The 16,323-nt window shown below is 44.3% G+C and overlaps 1 protein-coding gene across 5 annotated transcripts in view; it reads right to left on the bottom strand.

The window, feature by feature from the left end:
* Tnrc6c (trinucleotide repeat containing adaptor 6C) overlaps nt 1-16,323 on the bottom strand; it is a 120,282-nt gene that overhangs the window by 77,269 nt on the left and 26,690 nt on the right. The gene's annotated exons all lie outside the window — the stretch shown is intronic.

Genomic DNA, 16,323 nt, shown 5'->3' with positions numbered 1-16,323 from the left:
TGGTTGTGAGCCACCATGTGGTTGCCAGGAATTGAACTCAAGACCTTTGGAAGAGCATGCAATGCTCTTAACCACTGAGCCATCTCTCCAGCCCTTAACTCAGAAAGCTTAAAAACATCCAAAACCAAGACTGCTGCTACTCATCTGGATGGAATCTTTGTGGGCAGGACCCTGGCATCAGCATATGTAAGGCTTTCAGATGACTCCAGAAGCTCTACATATTATGAACCTTGAAAAATGACTATTCGTTGACCTTAGAGATATTCTCCAGGAATGTTTTCATGGTAAAAGTTGTGTTCACACTATGTCATTCTAGGTATAGGTAATCCTAAGCATGACCAGGTATGCTCCAACCATGAAGCTTCAGCCACACATCTAGAAGAAAATAAAAATCATGCCAAGGGCAGGTAGGACTCTGTGTTAGAGAGGTATTCAACAGAAGGAGGAATAAAGGATTTCTGCCTAATTCTATTCATCTGTAAATTAATTAAGGCCAGCTACTCTTCAGACCAGGTAAGTGTTCCCCCTTTACTGCTCCTGTTTACATGACAAAGCACCCCAGAAGCAACCACTTCTTCCCCCAACTCCTACTATATAGCTGCTGGGGTTTTTTTATAAATTAAAAGAATCGACAATCTAACCACATTTTTATTTTGTAACCTAAGACATGCCCATTCCTCTCCTGTGTGTCAACGGTGTCATCTCAGAAGCAATGGACGCTGAAAGTTTCTTGGCAATTCTTAGGAACGCTCTTGCTGGGACTGGGAGCATAGTTTTGCCTTAGCACATCTATGGCTCTGGGTTCAATCCCCAGGTCATCACCCTCCCATAAAAAGAAAGTGGCTGCAGCTGTAGCTGGTGGGATAAGGGTGTGCACCAGCAAATCCCGAAATTGAGGCCAGTCTCAAACAGCCAAAACAACCCTGAACCAAACCAAAAGATTCACTTTTTATTTTTGGTGAGCCTAGCCTTTAATGGCTGAGCCATCTCTCCAGCCCATGTTCTTCTCTTTAAAAGTAATAAATGAGATGTATTTACTATTCCCTTTCTTCTGTGTTACTTAATGATCTATTCCAGTCAGTGCAGGGCTTGTTTTTTTCTTGCTGTTTTGGTAATGATGGATGGGGCCTAAGTGTTACAGCTCTGAGGGAGAAGGCTTTCCCAGTAGGGATGCTACAGTTCTGAAGGGAAAGGTATCCTGATAATCAGGAGCCAAGGAATACCACAAAGTCATGCACAAACCTCACACAAGAGATTTATTGGGAGAGACACAGAGGGACAGCAAAGAACTGAGCAGGGGGCAGACTTTACATAGAGTTTCAGTGTGTGTGTGTGTGTGTGTTGGTGAGTTTTCTTCAAGCATGTGAATGTAGCCAAGAAGCACATGGAGGTCACTTTTTTACTTTTTGTGGAACCTTTTCCTCCACTTTTGAGGCAGGATCTCACTGTATTGTCCCCCTGCCCTGGCTGGCTTGAATTTACTATGTAGATTAGACCAGTCTTTAACTCAGAGAGATCCACCTACTCCTGCCTCTCAACTACTGGGATTAAAGATGTGCACTGCCTTGCTCAGTGGATTATACAGAGATACACAACTGGCCAAAATGCAGAGAACACTGACAGTGGAGTGCCCGTTCCAATGGACACCCCTGCGATGCTGCAACCCTCACCCTGAAGCTCAGGGAGCATCATGGAAGAGGAAGCAGCCCAGGACCCCTGCAGATAGATAGCACTGCATAGACATGACAGGGCCAATGCGCCATGCACTCTCAACTACATGATACCCTAAACATGCAACGTGAACAGGGGAAACTGCATAAGGTCCTACCCCTAGATGAAGGGCTACAGGTCGTCAATGATGCTAAGAGAAGAAGAATCAGTTTCCTTCATGGACAAGCTCCCACATAGATTGTCCAATCCCAAGAAGTCAGCCCTGGACATCTGTTAATACCAACAATGCTAAATGGACTCAGCAGATTGCATATACATGTGTGTATATATATCCGAGTATACACACATAACATGAATATGTATAATAATAAAGAGGAGGTTGTGAATTTGGGAGGGAGGGAGTATGGGAGAAGTTAGAGGAAGGGGTGGCATGAGAGTAATGTAGATGCGGTACTCATATATGACATTCTCAAAAAAACCTAACACATTAGGGCAGAAAGACTTGCAGGTCAATTTGCTCTCAAATAAGTGACATATTCTGTATCTTTTTTTTTTTTTAATAAAAAGGCTTAGTAGTGATATTATTCCCAATGCCATATGGTTAGCATGCTTCCTCTTTTGGTGCGCTCCCCCCTCCCGGCCTCTATTTCTGTCTTTGTGAATTTGACCATATAACAGCTTACACAGCTGTGATTCTAACTCCTATGATGTCAGCAACGCTGACTACACTCCGATAGGCTACTGGCTCTGTGCATCTTTCCAGTATCCTACTGGTTATTTTTTACATTCAACTTTTATTTTGAGTCATTTTTTAATTAAAAATATTTTATGTGAGTGTCTTGCCTGCATGTATGTATTTGCACCGTGTGCATTCGTGAGCTAGTGGAGGTCAGAAGTGCGTACGTCTGATCCCTAGGAACTGGGATTACAGATGCTTGTTGAGTCACCATGTAAGTGCGGTGAACTGAACCTAGGTGCTTCTCAAGAACAACAATTGCTCTTAACTGCTGAGCTCTATCTTGAGATCATGAATCAGTCGTTTTGATGTGACTCAAACTGACAGGGTAGGAAGAGGACACTGACGAGCATAGTGAACCACTGACATCCTTACTATCCAGGGCTGTTCATGTCGATGTTTAATTCAGCCATTCCATGATTTGCCCTCGTGTAAATGCTTGCTCATATTGCTGGAAAATAAAAGTATCTCTTTAAGAAAGGGTGCATGGTGGTGCATGCCTTTAATCCTAGCACTCAGGAGGCAGAGGCAGGTGGTTTTCTGTGAGTTCTAGGCCAACCTAGTCTATATAGTGAGTTTCAGGACAGCCAGAGCTACATAGTGGGACCGTGTGTGTGTGTGTGTGTGTGTGTGTAGCGGGGGGGGGGGGGGGGGGGGGGGGGGGGGGGGGGGGGGGGGGGGGGGGGGGGGGGGGGGGGGACTGGAGAGATGGCTCAGCAGTTAAGAGCACTGACTGTTCTTACAACGGCCCAGGTCTGATTCCCAGCACTACCTCATAAATGCCTATAACTCCAGTCCCAGAGAATCTGACACCTTCCTCTGTCCTCTGCAGTTACTGCATGCACACGGTGCATGGACATATACACAGGCAAACACCTATATATGTAAAATAAAAATAAAGAAAATTTAAAAAAAAAAGAAAAAAGGGTATGTAGAGGTGAACCTCTAGAAACTGCATTAGCTTCCTTTCTGTTAGATTAGAGGCCTGGCTGGTCTAATATGTTAAGTTGAGAATTGATTAGAAGGCACCCTGCTGCTGCATCTCAGTACACAGTCCTGGGCAGAAGGACAAATCCTTTTTAGGTCACATGCTTTTTTTTCTGCAGATACATATGTGTCTCTTACATCTGAGTTCAGAAACTTCAGAAACTTCTATATACTCTCAGTGATTTTTGTGCTCACTATTCATGCTTAGCATTTGGCACATGGATGTTTTCAAGTTAGGTAAATCAGTTTCGTGTGTGTGTGTGTGTGTGTGTGTGTGCTGCAGATAAGAATGTAGGTCCTAAACCAGGAGCACTGGTGTACACCTTTAATCCCAGCAGACTCAGAGGCAGCTGGAGGAGGATCTTTGTGAGTTCAAGGCCAGTCCTGTCTACACAGTGAGTTCCAAGACAACCAGAATTACATAATGAGACCCTGTTTCAAAAACCTAAAACAAACAAATGAAAAATCCAGGTCCTGACATGCTGAGCAAGTACTCCATAGTCAAACTACATGGCCAGACCTTGGTTACTAAGATAAGGTCTTGTGTATAGTCTTAGTAAGCCTGGAACTTGCAATCTTCCTGTCTCAGCATCTTGAGTGCTGAATTACAGACATGCTCTGTGCTGGCTTCCTGAAAATATCTTCCTTTGGTTTTCTTCTTTTTTTCTGAGAATGGATCACATTATATAATTCAAGCTGGCATGAGTTTTGCCATTATCCTTCCTCAGCCTCCTCTATGTTGAGGAACACACTTGTACACCACAATACCTATCTGTCCTTCAGCTTTCTAAAGAGCATACTGAAACTTTCGGATGGTCTTGGATTGACCATGTGTAATTTTCCTTTTTAAGAAGTTATTTTCTAAACCGGGTGGTGGTGGCGCACGCCTTTAATCCCAACACTTGGGAAGCAGAGGCAGGTGGATCTCTGTGAATCTGAGGTCAACCTGGTCTACAAAACGAGTCAGTTACACAGAGAAAGCCTGTCTAGAATCAAGTTATTTTCTACTAGTGTGTGTGTGTGTGTGTGCATGAGTGCATGCATGTGTGTTTGGCTCTCTTAGGTCCTCCAAATCTATGGATACTTAAACATTTAGGTAACTTTCCCCTTTCTTGAATGCTTCATTCCCAACACCTTGTCACTGTTTTGCATATGCGAACCTGTCCTGTTCCAGCTGCAGGTTCCAGCTGAAGGCTGTCTCCATTTCCTACAAAATCACACTTCTCTGCTAGACTGAGGAGCTTTGTGTGCATGAATAGATGAGATTGATTTGATTGTGGATTCTGACCTTAGAAACATCAGTCAAGGAGCTGGCTGTTGTGCTAGAACAGCCTCAAATGCCAATCATATTATTCCCTCCTGGTTACCACACCTTTGATCTAGTATTAGGTACAAGACCTTAGCTGCCCAGAACTGCCCCACTGCTGGAGTTGTCCCAGACTATCTTGTACCCTGACTTTAACTTCCTTGTCGCGGGAGGTCCTTCCGCTCCTCCAACCAGTAGCTGCTGAGATACCAGCCCATTGGGGGTCTCTCTCTCTTTAAAAAAGCGGCTACTTCCCTAGCTCGCTCTCTCTTCACTTCCTGCTCCACGGGTGACTAGACTCCCTTCCTGGTTGCGCAGAGGGCTGTTGTCTGGGACGATGAGCTGTAAGCTTTTTCCTCTTTAAATAAATACCACCCTATTAATCATAATTCCAAACTGGCGTGGCATTGTTTGTGACTTACGCCTTCACTTCCTATCCTTATTCCTATTTTTGTTGTGTCCATTCTTACTGAAACTTCTATTTTCTGACTCTTCCATGTCCTTCCAAGCTGTTGTCATTACTTGCCTTCCTTAAGAGACTAAAGTCTCAGGACCATCTTATATATGTTCCTTAATCTAGTATCACAAGAATGGCATGACCAATGAAAAACATGTTACTAGTTCAGGAAGGCAACAGACTAAGGAGGGAGAGACTGATCATGTAACACGCATTTCTGGCCTGGAAATACAGCCATAAGCAAGGCACTGCACACACTCAAGGACACACATCTAAATGACTCTTGTACATCACTGTCATCAGTACTGCTCCCTGCCTGACAGTCAGGTCTACAGAACAGCCAGGGAACTCTGTGGCGGTTTTAAAACAGCTTCCTGTCTTCTGTTAGTGCCCTGGTGGTAGCCCTCTCTGTCTCTATGGCCCCAAGAAAAATCTAGAACCATCTAAAATTTACCAAGGACAAAATCTTCCATGAGCACATATTCTTTTCTGATATGATCAAGTAATAATTAGTAAGTTACTATCTCTCTTGTGGAGTTAGTAATATTATAAACTTGAATTTGGGGAGCTTCTGGACCTATGGGACAGTTCTGTAAAAGTCTAGTACGTACTGATTAAACAGGGAGTGGATCAGTGTTTTTAAAATGTTCTGATGTGTGTGTAGCTCATGTCTGTGTGTGCAGGTGTACATGGCAAATTGCACATGTGTGCATCCTTCTGGAGGCTGAGGCTGATGAAGGGGTCTTCCTCAATTTCTCCATTTTCTATACTGAACCTGGAGCTCACTAGGTTTTGCTAGTCTGACAATCCAGCTTGCTCTTCCTCCAGTAATTTTCTGTTGCCACCTCCTGTGTTGGAATTACAAGCAACACACACACACACACACACAAACACACACACACACACAGCCAGCTTCACAGTCCTAGAACATTTATTTATTTTTAATTTTTATTTTATAGCTAGAAACTTACTATGTAATCTAGGCTAGTAGGGAACTTGCTATGGAGACCAGGTTAGCCTCAAATTAGATCACATGTAGCCTGCTTCTACCTCCCTAGTGCTAAGTTAAAGGCATGAACCACTCTGCCTAGCTTCATTTGGAGGTGGAGGTGCCTTTGTTTCTGATCTCATTGACCTACCTTAACTCACTGTTTTACTCTGTCTATATCCTCCACTCTCCTGTGTATTTATTTCCACCACCTCCAAACAGTTCATGCCAACTACCAAGTCTCCATCCGTCTGAGTTTTACAAAGGATTTAATAGTTTTGTAAAACTGGGACCCTGCTACACATTTCATTTTGCATCCTTCTTGTCCTATTGTATACCTATGATGAAAGAATTCCCCACCCCAGTTGACAATCAAACCCACTCCTTAGTGGTTCCTTACCATACTGTGGTGTGACTGCTGTCAAAATGCACTCAATCGTTCCTCCACTCATACACGTTCACTTGATTTTCAGCTTACTGTTACTGCAAAGGAAACCTTGCTCCCCTGCCCAGTTTCTCTTAGGGAAAACAGCATTGCTCTGATTGGCAGGTGCAACTTCTGTTTCTATAGTAGGAACTAGGTAAGGAGGAAATGTGATACAGGGCTCTAAGGCTGGCGCCAGGCTGGACATGAAGTATCTGTGAGACAAACGGTGGATGGTGGGATCATGGGGATAGCTTTGGCTTGAGCTAAGAACTAAGGCATTTAGGAGGCAGAGGCAGGTAGATCTGTGAGTTTGAGGCCAGCCTGGACTACAGAGCGAGTTCCAGGATAGGCCCCAAAGCTACAGAGAAACCCTGTCTCGAAAAACCAAAAGAGTCTGGGATTTCAGTACGTATGTTTCCTTTATTCTTAAACCATCTAACAGTCATGAGATTGGAGGGTGCAGCAGTCAGAAGGGAGGGAAGGAAGAGTTTCTTTCCAAGGCTCTATGGCCACATGTCAGCTGTCTGAAACCACATTTCCCCAGAGAAACAAGTGTTTTTTTTTTATTATTATTATGTATGCAGTGTTCTGCCAGCATGTATCCCTGCAGGCCAGAAGAGGGCACCAGATCTCATTACAGATGGTTGTGAGCCATCTGGAAATTGAACTCAGGACCTCTGGGAGAGCAGCCAGTGCTCTTAACCTCTGAGCCATCTCTCCATCCCGAGAAACAATGTTTTAAAAAACAAAAGAAATTATGTAGCTGGGAACTCAGCTATTCAATGTAAAACCAATCCAGACAGGAAATGCTCCAGATTTCTTGACTTTTGTTAATTGATTATTCCCTGTATTTATAAAGTAGGAGTCAATAAAAGGACCTGAAATCTAAACCATTCCTCATCCTGAGTTTCTTCTACACACATGAACCCACATCCTGGGGTTAGTCTGGCTAGAAAGTTCATTTCATCAAAGCATTATCTATCTCATTCAACTCATTATGTAAGTGAGAAAAGGGTACATCATCGTTTAGAAATCTGGGTAGCTGGGTGGTGGTAGTGCATGCCTTTAATTCGGGGGGGGGGGGGGGGACATGATGGAACACAGATGACAGGTAGACCTCTGAGTTTGAGGCCAGTCTGGTCTATAAAGGGAGTTCCAAGACAGCCAGGGTTACACAGAGAAACTCTGTCTTGAAAGCCAAAAATTAAAAAAAAAAAAAAATCTGGCTAATTCAGGAAGAATTTCTTTGCAGTGTTTAGGTTAGAAGGGGCTGGTAAATGTTATCAAACAAACTAAAAAGAGAAGAGGGGAGGAAATGGCATCTTGTCCAGACTAAATTCAACTTCTGTTACCTGCTGTGCTCAGGAAGCCTGTGCTCGACTCTAAGAGCTGTATGAGAGAATGGGTCAAGACAGTCAAAGATCTCGAGAGGGAAAATCTGATTGGAAAGGCCCAGCAGGGCCTGAGTAACACTGAGTACTTGATAGAATTTCCATAGTCCTGGGAGCGAGAGCCATAGGATTGAGTTCCATGGAAATTTCCAGTCACTAACACAGAGTATGGACACAGTGCTTAGAACTCTTGGGTTACTTGGCAGCAAACCTTTGAAGTAGGGTGTGGACCCATGCACTAAATGATTCTGAAGGACAGGACCAGAAGGTGAGGAAGCATCACCCCTAAGGATCAAAGGGTAACAAGGTGACAGACTCTCTTCCTCTTGAGTGTGAAAGGAACAACCTGTGATTTGCTTCTAACCATCAGAGTACAGCAAAGGTCTATGTCACTTCCCTCCCTCCCTATGGACAGAAGCCTGGTTCTAGCAGACTGTCTGAAGTCTCCCTCTTGACCAGGGCTTTGAAGACACAGCTCACTGTTAATCTCACTGCTGCAAGGACTTGACTTTTGTCAACTCTGGCCTGAGGAAGACTGAGGGGTGATCCTTCTTCAGAGAAGCCTTCAGGGGAAACCCAGCCCTGCCTTAACTACCTCTAACCCTCAGAAGCTGTGGAACACTGAATGGGTATTGCTGTAAGCTACCACGTCCATAAACTTGTTAGACAGCATAAGAAAGTAATACAATAAGTAAGAACATCTGAGGCTGACCAAGAAAGTAAGCAAGCCCACAACAGACTCTCTTTTTGCTGATTTACCAGACAAAGACTAAGAAAATGCAAAACACAAATAGAGAGGAGCAAGCACAACTATGTGGACTCCCCAAAGAGGAGCTGAAATTTAGGAACTCAACCTGGCTGGAGGTAACTTTCTCATCTCTCTTCTCTCACATTCTGACCAGGGTACAGGTTGCCTCAGAGTTGTGCTGTGGTAGGGGCAGCCAGGCAGCTCAAGTGGACAGAGCCCCTAACCCCACTCCCCCCCACCCCCGTTTCCTCAGTGGAAGAGAAGAAAGAAGGGAGCTAGCTGGGATGGAATAATGCCAGGGAGGAGTCAGCTAGGAAAGGGATTCTCCCTTTTCTGGTACTAGCTTTCACAGCCTGGGCTTACTGCTGACTCCACTGTCACAGTGGACACAGACAGCACAATCAGGCTGTGAGAAGTGCAGTGCAAGGTCAACACCCTCTCAATCTCACACCCATTCCCCAGTGCCCCGGGTAGTGAGTGAATGGAGGCCTGGAGTCTGTGCGCACAGAGTGTAATGTCAACTATGGTCTGGACCCAACTGTGACCTTTACTTTGGAATGTGGAGAACAGTCAAGAGATCTGAGCAGTAGCCTTCAGCTTTCCAAAGGAACCCTGGATTACTGCCATTTGATGCTAAAATAGGCTTCAGCTCCAAGATTCAGTTGTTAAGATTTACTACTATGGGACACTTGCTCAACTATGTTCACAGCAGCTTTATTTGTAATAGCCAGAACCTGGAAACACCCTAGATGCCCCTCAACCGAAGTATGGATAAAGATAAATGTAAATGTGGCACATTTACACAATGGAGTATTACTCTGCTGTTAAAAACAATAACATCAGGAAATCTGAAGGCAAATGTTGCGAGAGGTTCTTCCGCTCCTCCAGCCAATAGCCGCTGAGATACCAGCCCATTGGGGCGTGGTCTCTCTCCCTTTAAAAAAGCGGCCACTTCCCTTCTCTCTCTCTCTTACTTCCTGCTCTGCTTCCCGTAACTAGACTCCCTTCCTGGTTGCATGAGGGCTGTTGTCTGGACGGTGATCTGTTTTTTCCCCTTTAAATAAATAACCATTCTATTAATCATAATTCTAAACTGGTGTGGGACTGTTTTTGACTTACGCCTTCACCTTCAGGCAAATGGATAGAACTAGAAAAAAAAAAATTCATCCTGAATGAGGTAACCCAGGCCCAGAAAGATAAACATGGTATGTTCTCACTCACAAGTGGATATTAACTGTGGAGTAAAGAATAGACATGCTCAGTTCACAGACCCAGAGAGGCTAGGTAACAAGGAGGACTGGGGGAGGGGGAAGGAGCACATGGATCTGTTTGGGAAGGGGAAATAGAAGAGATCTCTCCTAGTTGGACTGGGGGCAGGTGGGTATAGGAACTTGAGGGATAGGTTAGGGACAGAGGGGCAGAATGCTGAGTGAGATGGCTGGAAAGGGGGGTTTTATGGGGTTGGGTAGAAGCTTGATGCAAGGGAACCATCTATGAGTCTACAAGGATAGCCCCAGCTAAGAAAGACTCTTGGCAGCAATGAATGCATAGCCTGAACTGGTCATCTCCTATGATCAGATTGATGACTACACAGGTTGTCATCAGAGAGCCTTCATCCAGTGACTGATGGAGGCAGATTCAGAGACCCATGGCCAAACACTGGGTTGAACTCAGGGAGTCTTGCTGAGGAGAGGGAGGAAGGATTGTAGGAGCTGAGGGAGGAGGGTGTCAGGGATATCCAAGGAAAACCCACAGAAATGGCTAGCCTGGCTCATGGGTACTCATAGAGTCTGAACCAACAACCAGTGAGCCTGCATGGCACAGACCTAGGCCCTCTGCATATAAGTGAAATACTGTGTAGTTTGTTCTATCGGTGGGACTCCAGCAACAGAAGCAGGCCTGTCCCTGGTGCTTTGACTGGCTTTTAGAACCCATTCCTCATTCTGGATTGCCTTGCCCAGCTTAAACACAGGGGGAGGGGCTTGCTCTCACAGCTCTTGATATGCTTTTGCTGATGCCCATGGGAGGCTTACCCTTTTCTGAGAGAAAATGGAGGAGGGGTGGGAGGAAGGTGGGGAGGTGGGACGGGAGGCTGTAATCAGGATGCAAAATAAATTAAATTAAAACACATATAATCGGAAAAGAAACCTGAGTATATAAATTAAATTAAAAAAAAAGATTTATTACCATGGCCTCAACAAAGAAAGATATAGATCCCAGCAGCAACCCTCAGTTTATCCCACTTAAGAAACAATGCCCCCTGCTGCCCACCTTAGAGACACATCTCTCTGAAGCTTGACTCCTGGTCACCAACTAAACTGGTTCAACAGTTTTGCTGGCTTTCCTGTCAAATATGGTGATCACCTACACATATCAACACCCTTTCCTTCTGCACTGGTAACTGCACCTCAATTTCCTGCACAGAGCTACTTCAATCCAAAGTCCTTGAGGGGCAGTATCTTCAGGGAAGCACTGGGTGTGTAGCTAATCAGCAGGCAGCACAAACTGGGCTACAGTGCTTGGACTCAGGGATGGTTTAACACGAGGAGTATCCAGAACTACAGGCTAGAAGCTGCAGTAGGCTTCTCTCAGCTAGAGATCCCAAAATAAAGGCAAAAAACAGAAAGCTGAATTCAGCCTGTATGGGCATGGCCTAAGTCAGAACATATTCCTGAGCCCACTGGCATAGAGCCTGCCCTCTAAGCTAGGGAAGAGCTTGAGCTTCACCAGGCAGTTAAGATGGTAGGGAGGCAGCATGTGGCTGGGAGCATTATCTGCACTGTTGGCAGTCCCCTATCCACCAGAGGCAGGTGCTCAAGTCTCTGCTGTGATGTGGGAGTGTCATATATCAATCTGTTGATTTCATTGATTAATTAATAAAGAAACTGCTTGGCCTGATAGGTTAGAAAATTAGGTAGGCGGAGTAAAAAGAACAGAATGCTGGGAGGAAGTGAGGAAGACGCTCCTCTCCTCTCCAGGGCAGACACGATGAAGCCAGCCGCCAGGTCAGACATGCTGAATCTTTCCCGGTAAGACTGGTGCTACACACATTAAGAGAAATGGGTTAATCTAGATGTGAGAATTAGCCAGTAAGAGGCTAGAGCTAATGGGCCAAGCAGTGTTTAAATGAATACAATTTGTGTGTTGTGATTTCAGGTATAAAGCTAGCCGGTGGCCGGGAGCTGGGAGGTAGGAAGTGGCCCGCAGTTCCTTCTACACTGGTGGGGGCTAGCTTTTTGTCTGGGCAGTTCTTGCAGCTACCTCTACCTGACCAAAGTTCATTTTTGTTCTCCCCTAAATAACTGTTATTTTCTATCGCATGTAACTTAATCCTAAAAGCCAGGGTTATCAAAAGTCCATATATTTATCTACATTTATATAATCTAGGCTTGCCCAGAAAGACTAAGTACTAACCAGATGCAGCATCATTAACTACAATTTGCCTTAAAATCAATCTCATTCAGCAAACATCTGAATCACTAAAAACCTTGGCGTTACTCTATTAACAAGCCCAACTCTGTGCGTACGTGTGTGAAGGCCAGAGATGTTTTCTTCTATCATTTTCTACCTTGTTTTCATTTGTTTCTTCTTTTTGAGATAGGGTTCCTCACTAAATTTGGAGCTCACTGCCCAAAATAATTAGTCAGCAAGCTCCAAGGACCTACCTGCCTCTCCTCTCATAGTGCATGCACTATACCGTGCTATTCTGCGGGTGCTGGGGAGCTAACTCAGGTCCTACTCTTTTAGAGCTTGCGCTTTACTGACAGTCATCTACCAGACTGGGGGACATTTATTTGTTTTTGTTCTGTTTTTTTTTGGGGGGGGGGGAGATTCTCCTGTAGCCTAGGCTGGCCTCAAACTCCTGATCATCCTGTCACTGTGCCTGGCTTATGTGAATGTTTTTTATATCACAATTAAGTTCAAGAAAGTCTCACTTTTTATTTGTTTACTTAATTTTGAGGCATTATGTAGCTCTAATATGTAGCTCCAGCTGTCCTAGAACTCACTATGTAGACTCTGTTGGCTTTGAACTCACAGACAGCTGCCTGCCCCTGCCTCCTTAGTGCTGGGATTAACTGTGTGTACTACACCACACCTGGCCTCTAGTCTCAAATTTTAAAATCACAGTATAATTTTAACAACACTCCATTTTCACATACATATTTCAAATATGGTTTAAATAGGAAACTCACAACTCATTTTTGAGAGGCAGTAGCCTCTGCTGGCTCATCCTGCTGTTCATGCTACAGTGGTTGGTTACTACCAACAAGCTCTCACGGCTTGCTGGGAAATCTGACAATACATACTATATACTCACTCATGATCAGCACTCCCAGCTGCTGAGGTGTTTGGAGGTGGGGAACTGGCTGGTTATTCATTTATTGGCCCCAGTGCCAACTTCTGCTTCTTGCCTGCTCTGTGAAATGGATCTGTGACATTTAATTACTTTTCTTTTCACCAGCTGGCACCATGTTCAGCTTCTCTGGCAGAGGGCGCTAGAGAGAAGTAGACAAATTTACCTCCCAGCTGGGTGCTCCAAGGCAGGTTCCTGCAAGCACAATGCATAGGGGCTCCAAGGAACTGCTTTCATAGTGCACTGTAGCTCTCTGGCAAATTGGGTCTACATGGCAGGCACCTCAGAGACTTCTCTGCCATACCAGTGATGTGGACTCCAAAAGGATGCCCAGCTCATCTTCCCCACTACTCCAGCCCTGGATACACTTAATGACTCTTCGGGATTGTTTTCCTTGTTCAGATGATTACAGGTTTGTTTGTTTTCTCTTAACTGAGAGAAACCTTCAAATGACAGCTTATTTCAAAGCCTGCCAATAAACTGAGTTTAAAAATACTTTCATACCAATAAACAAAGTCACAGATGTGTTTAAATAATGAATAAATTAAGTCAGAGTATAAAGCTATAAACTGAATTTAAATACCATCACGTAAAACTGGAATCTCAGACCAACAGGCAGAGTGAAAGGAGCACTGTTGAATTTATGTCATTTCTAAGCTCTAAAACTGGGGATACATGTGGGTTTAGGAACCGTTCTCCCTTCATGACTGTGAAAGAGAGGACAAAGCCCAGCACCAAAGCCTCAGGCCGACACTGAAGCGATGAAGCAAGCCTGCAGCAAGCCATCAACATGGGAACAAGACCGAGACTGCCAGTCACCAGTCTCCAGGGGACCTGCCTGTTCAAAGCCCCTACAATTCTGTGGACTAGAAGAGCTGTTAACACCGACATTCAGCTTCAGGAGTCATTAAGCTAACTTGTGCTCAAGCTGGATTCTAATTTGGGAGAGGCAGGAGGCAGACAAGACCTGGGCAGAAATAGCTTGATGACAATCTCCACAAAGGAAAAATCAAATATAAAAAAAGATGATACCACCCTCCACCCCATCCCTTGATCTAGAAATAGCTAAAGCTGAGTGCTTGCCTTCAAAGTAAGCAAAGGTATATGCTCAACACAGTGAATAGATATTTCGCTAACAGTCTCTATAATGAAACTTAAACAGAAAAGGTTTCTGTGACTAATTGTAACTGCAGGAAAGAAAACCATTTAGTACCAAAAATACTGACAGTTTCCACTGAAACATGAAATGTAGAAACTCCCAGAAAATACCCGACAAACACTTGTTAAAATTATTATTTTATTTTCAATTCCGCATCAGATTCAGATCAGAGGAGAAACAAGGTCTAAATAGATTTAGAGCACCAGTTCTTGAACGCCCTTTTCACAGGGGTCACATATCAGATATCTTGCATATCAGAGATGTACATTATGACTTATAACAGTAGCAAAGTTACAGTTATGAAGTAATTATTGCTAAATGAAGATAAATTTATGGTTGGGGCCACCACAACATGAGGAACTATATTAAAGGGGCAAAGCACTAAACTGAGAACCACTGATCTAGAGGAAGCACGCAAGACATAATGGTATTTTGTCTTTATTCTTTTGCTCAGCAAACACAAAGCCATATACTCTTTACTGGACTGAACAGATGAGACCAGAGGACCTCTCACTTTATGAAGAGTGTTTCCTGCCAGCAACGTGTGTCTCTGCTCCTCAAGTTCCTACCTGGAAATCACTGCCTTCAAGTGACAACGTGAGCCTGCAGGGACCATGTGGCTGACACCAACACATACAAAAAAAGCAAATCTTCCCTGTTATTCTCATAAAATCAGCGTATTATCAGCTGATCACATCCACAAGGAAGCAACAAATAAATGTAGGCTGCTCAGTTCTCTTTCTCCAGGGGCACCACAGTGAACAAAGCCTGGGACTTCAGTTTCTCCCAAGTGCAATCAGTAAGTTTAAACTGTCACTGTGACTGAAATTTCCTAAGTGACACTGATATAAGTGAGGAACTTGAAGGAAGATCCAGATAGGGGTAGAGAGGTGGCTCAGAGGTTAAGAGCACTGGTAGCTCTTGCAGAGCTCCTGGGTTCAATTCCAGCAACCACATGAGGCTCACAACCATCTATAATGAAATCTGGTGCCCTCTTCTGGCCTGCAGGCATACATGCAGGCAGAACACTACACAAAATAAATCCAGACAAAAGCACATCTTCTCTGTAAACACACAGTGGCCTCTTGGAGAAGGTGGCACACATCATACACACAAGAGCATGCACAGAAGTCAGGCTTCAAGTTTCTCCACAGGCACCCACCCAGGATTGTTACAATCCTAAAAGGTGCAGTAACTGTCTTCACCGCACAGAACTGGTTTGGGCTCTACACAGCAGCTAGGGCCCGAGATCCTGCTGCTCATCAATAGTACTGTGACAAGCTCCCTAACGCCCAGTCATTGCCACTTGTGATTCCTTTACTGGTAAGGTATTCTCTTTAAGGCAACAAAATGACATTCAGCTAAAGCCACAGATGAGGTGGGAAATTGGTGTTCTGTTAACTGATACTGATTGCACTGTGCCTCTTGAAGGCCTGGTTTCTGTCCTCAAGGAGCCGTCATCACAGCCATTTAAACAATGGGGTCATCAATGAGATCTCAACATTTTACATCTCTACAACTTTATGTCTCTGAGGTAAAGTATAAAAGCTTGGACTGGGGGCTGGAGAGATGCCTCAGCGGTTCTTCCAAAGGTCCTAAGTTCAATTCCCAGCAACCACGTGGCCTGGTGCCCTCTTCAGGAATGCACAGAGACAGAATATTGTATAGATAAAAACAAACAAACAAACAAAAACTTGGGCTGTAGCTCAGTTGGTAAAGCATTTGACTAGAATACATAAAGCCCTGGGTTTAATCCCATAGCACTGGGTATGGTGACATGTGCCTATAATCCCAGCACTTCAGAGAGGAAGGCAAGAGAAAAAAAATTCAAATAAAAAATCGTCTTCTGCTATACAGTGAGTTCAAGGCAAGTCTGGCCTACACAAACCCTGTCTAGAAAAAAATTATAAACAATTTCCTGGTCCAGAAAGATAGGTAAGCAGGTACAGGCAGAGTACTACAAGGCCTGGACCATACTCAATCCCAGAAACCCACCTGGTGGAAGGAAAGAACTGACTCTCGAAAGTCAAGCCGCCCTCTGACCTCCACCTGCATGCTGTAGTAGGCATGCATACATACAAAATAAACAAAATAAAATG

The sequence above is a fragment of the Alexandromys fortis genome, unplaced genomic scaffold (genome assembly GCF_014885135.2).
Source record: "Alexandromys fortis isolate MF-2015 unplaced genomic scaffold, M_Fortis_MF-2015_v1.1 scaffold_39, whole genome shotgun sequence".
Lineage (NCBI taxonomy): Eukaryota > Metazoa > Chordata > Mammalia > Rodentia > Cricetidae > Alexandromys > Alexandromys fortis.
This window is presented reverse-complemented; position numbering and strand designations above follow the sequence as displayed.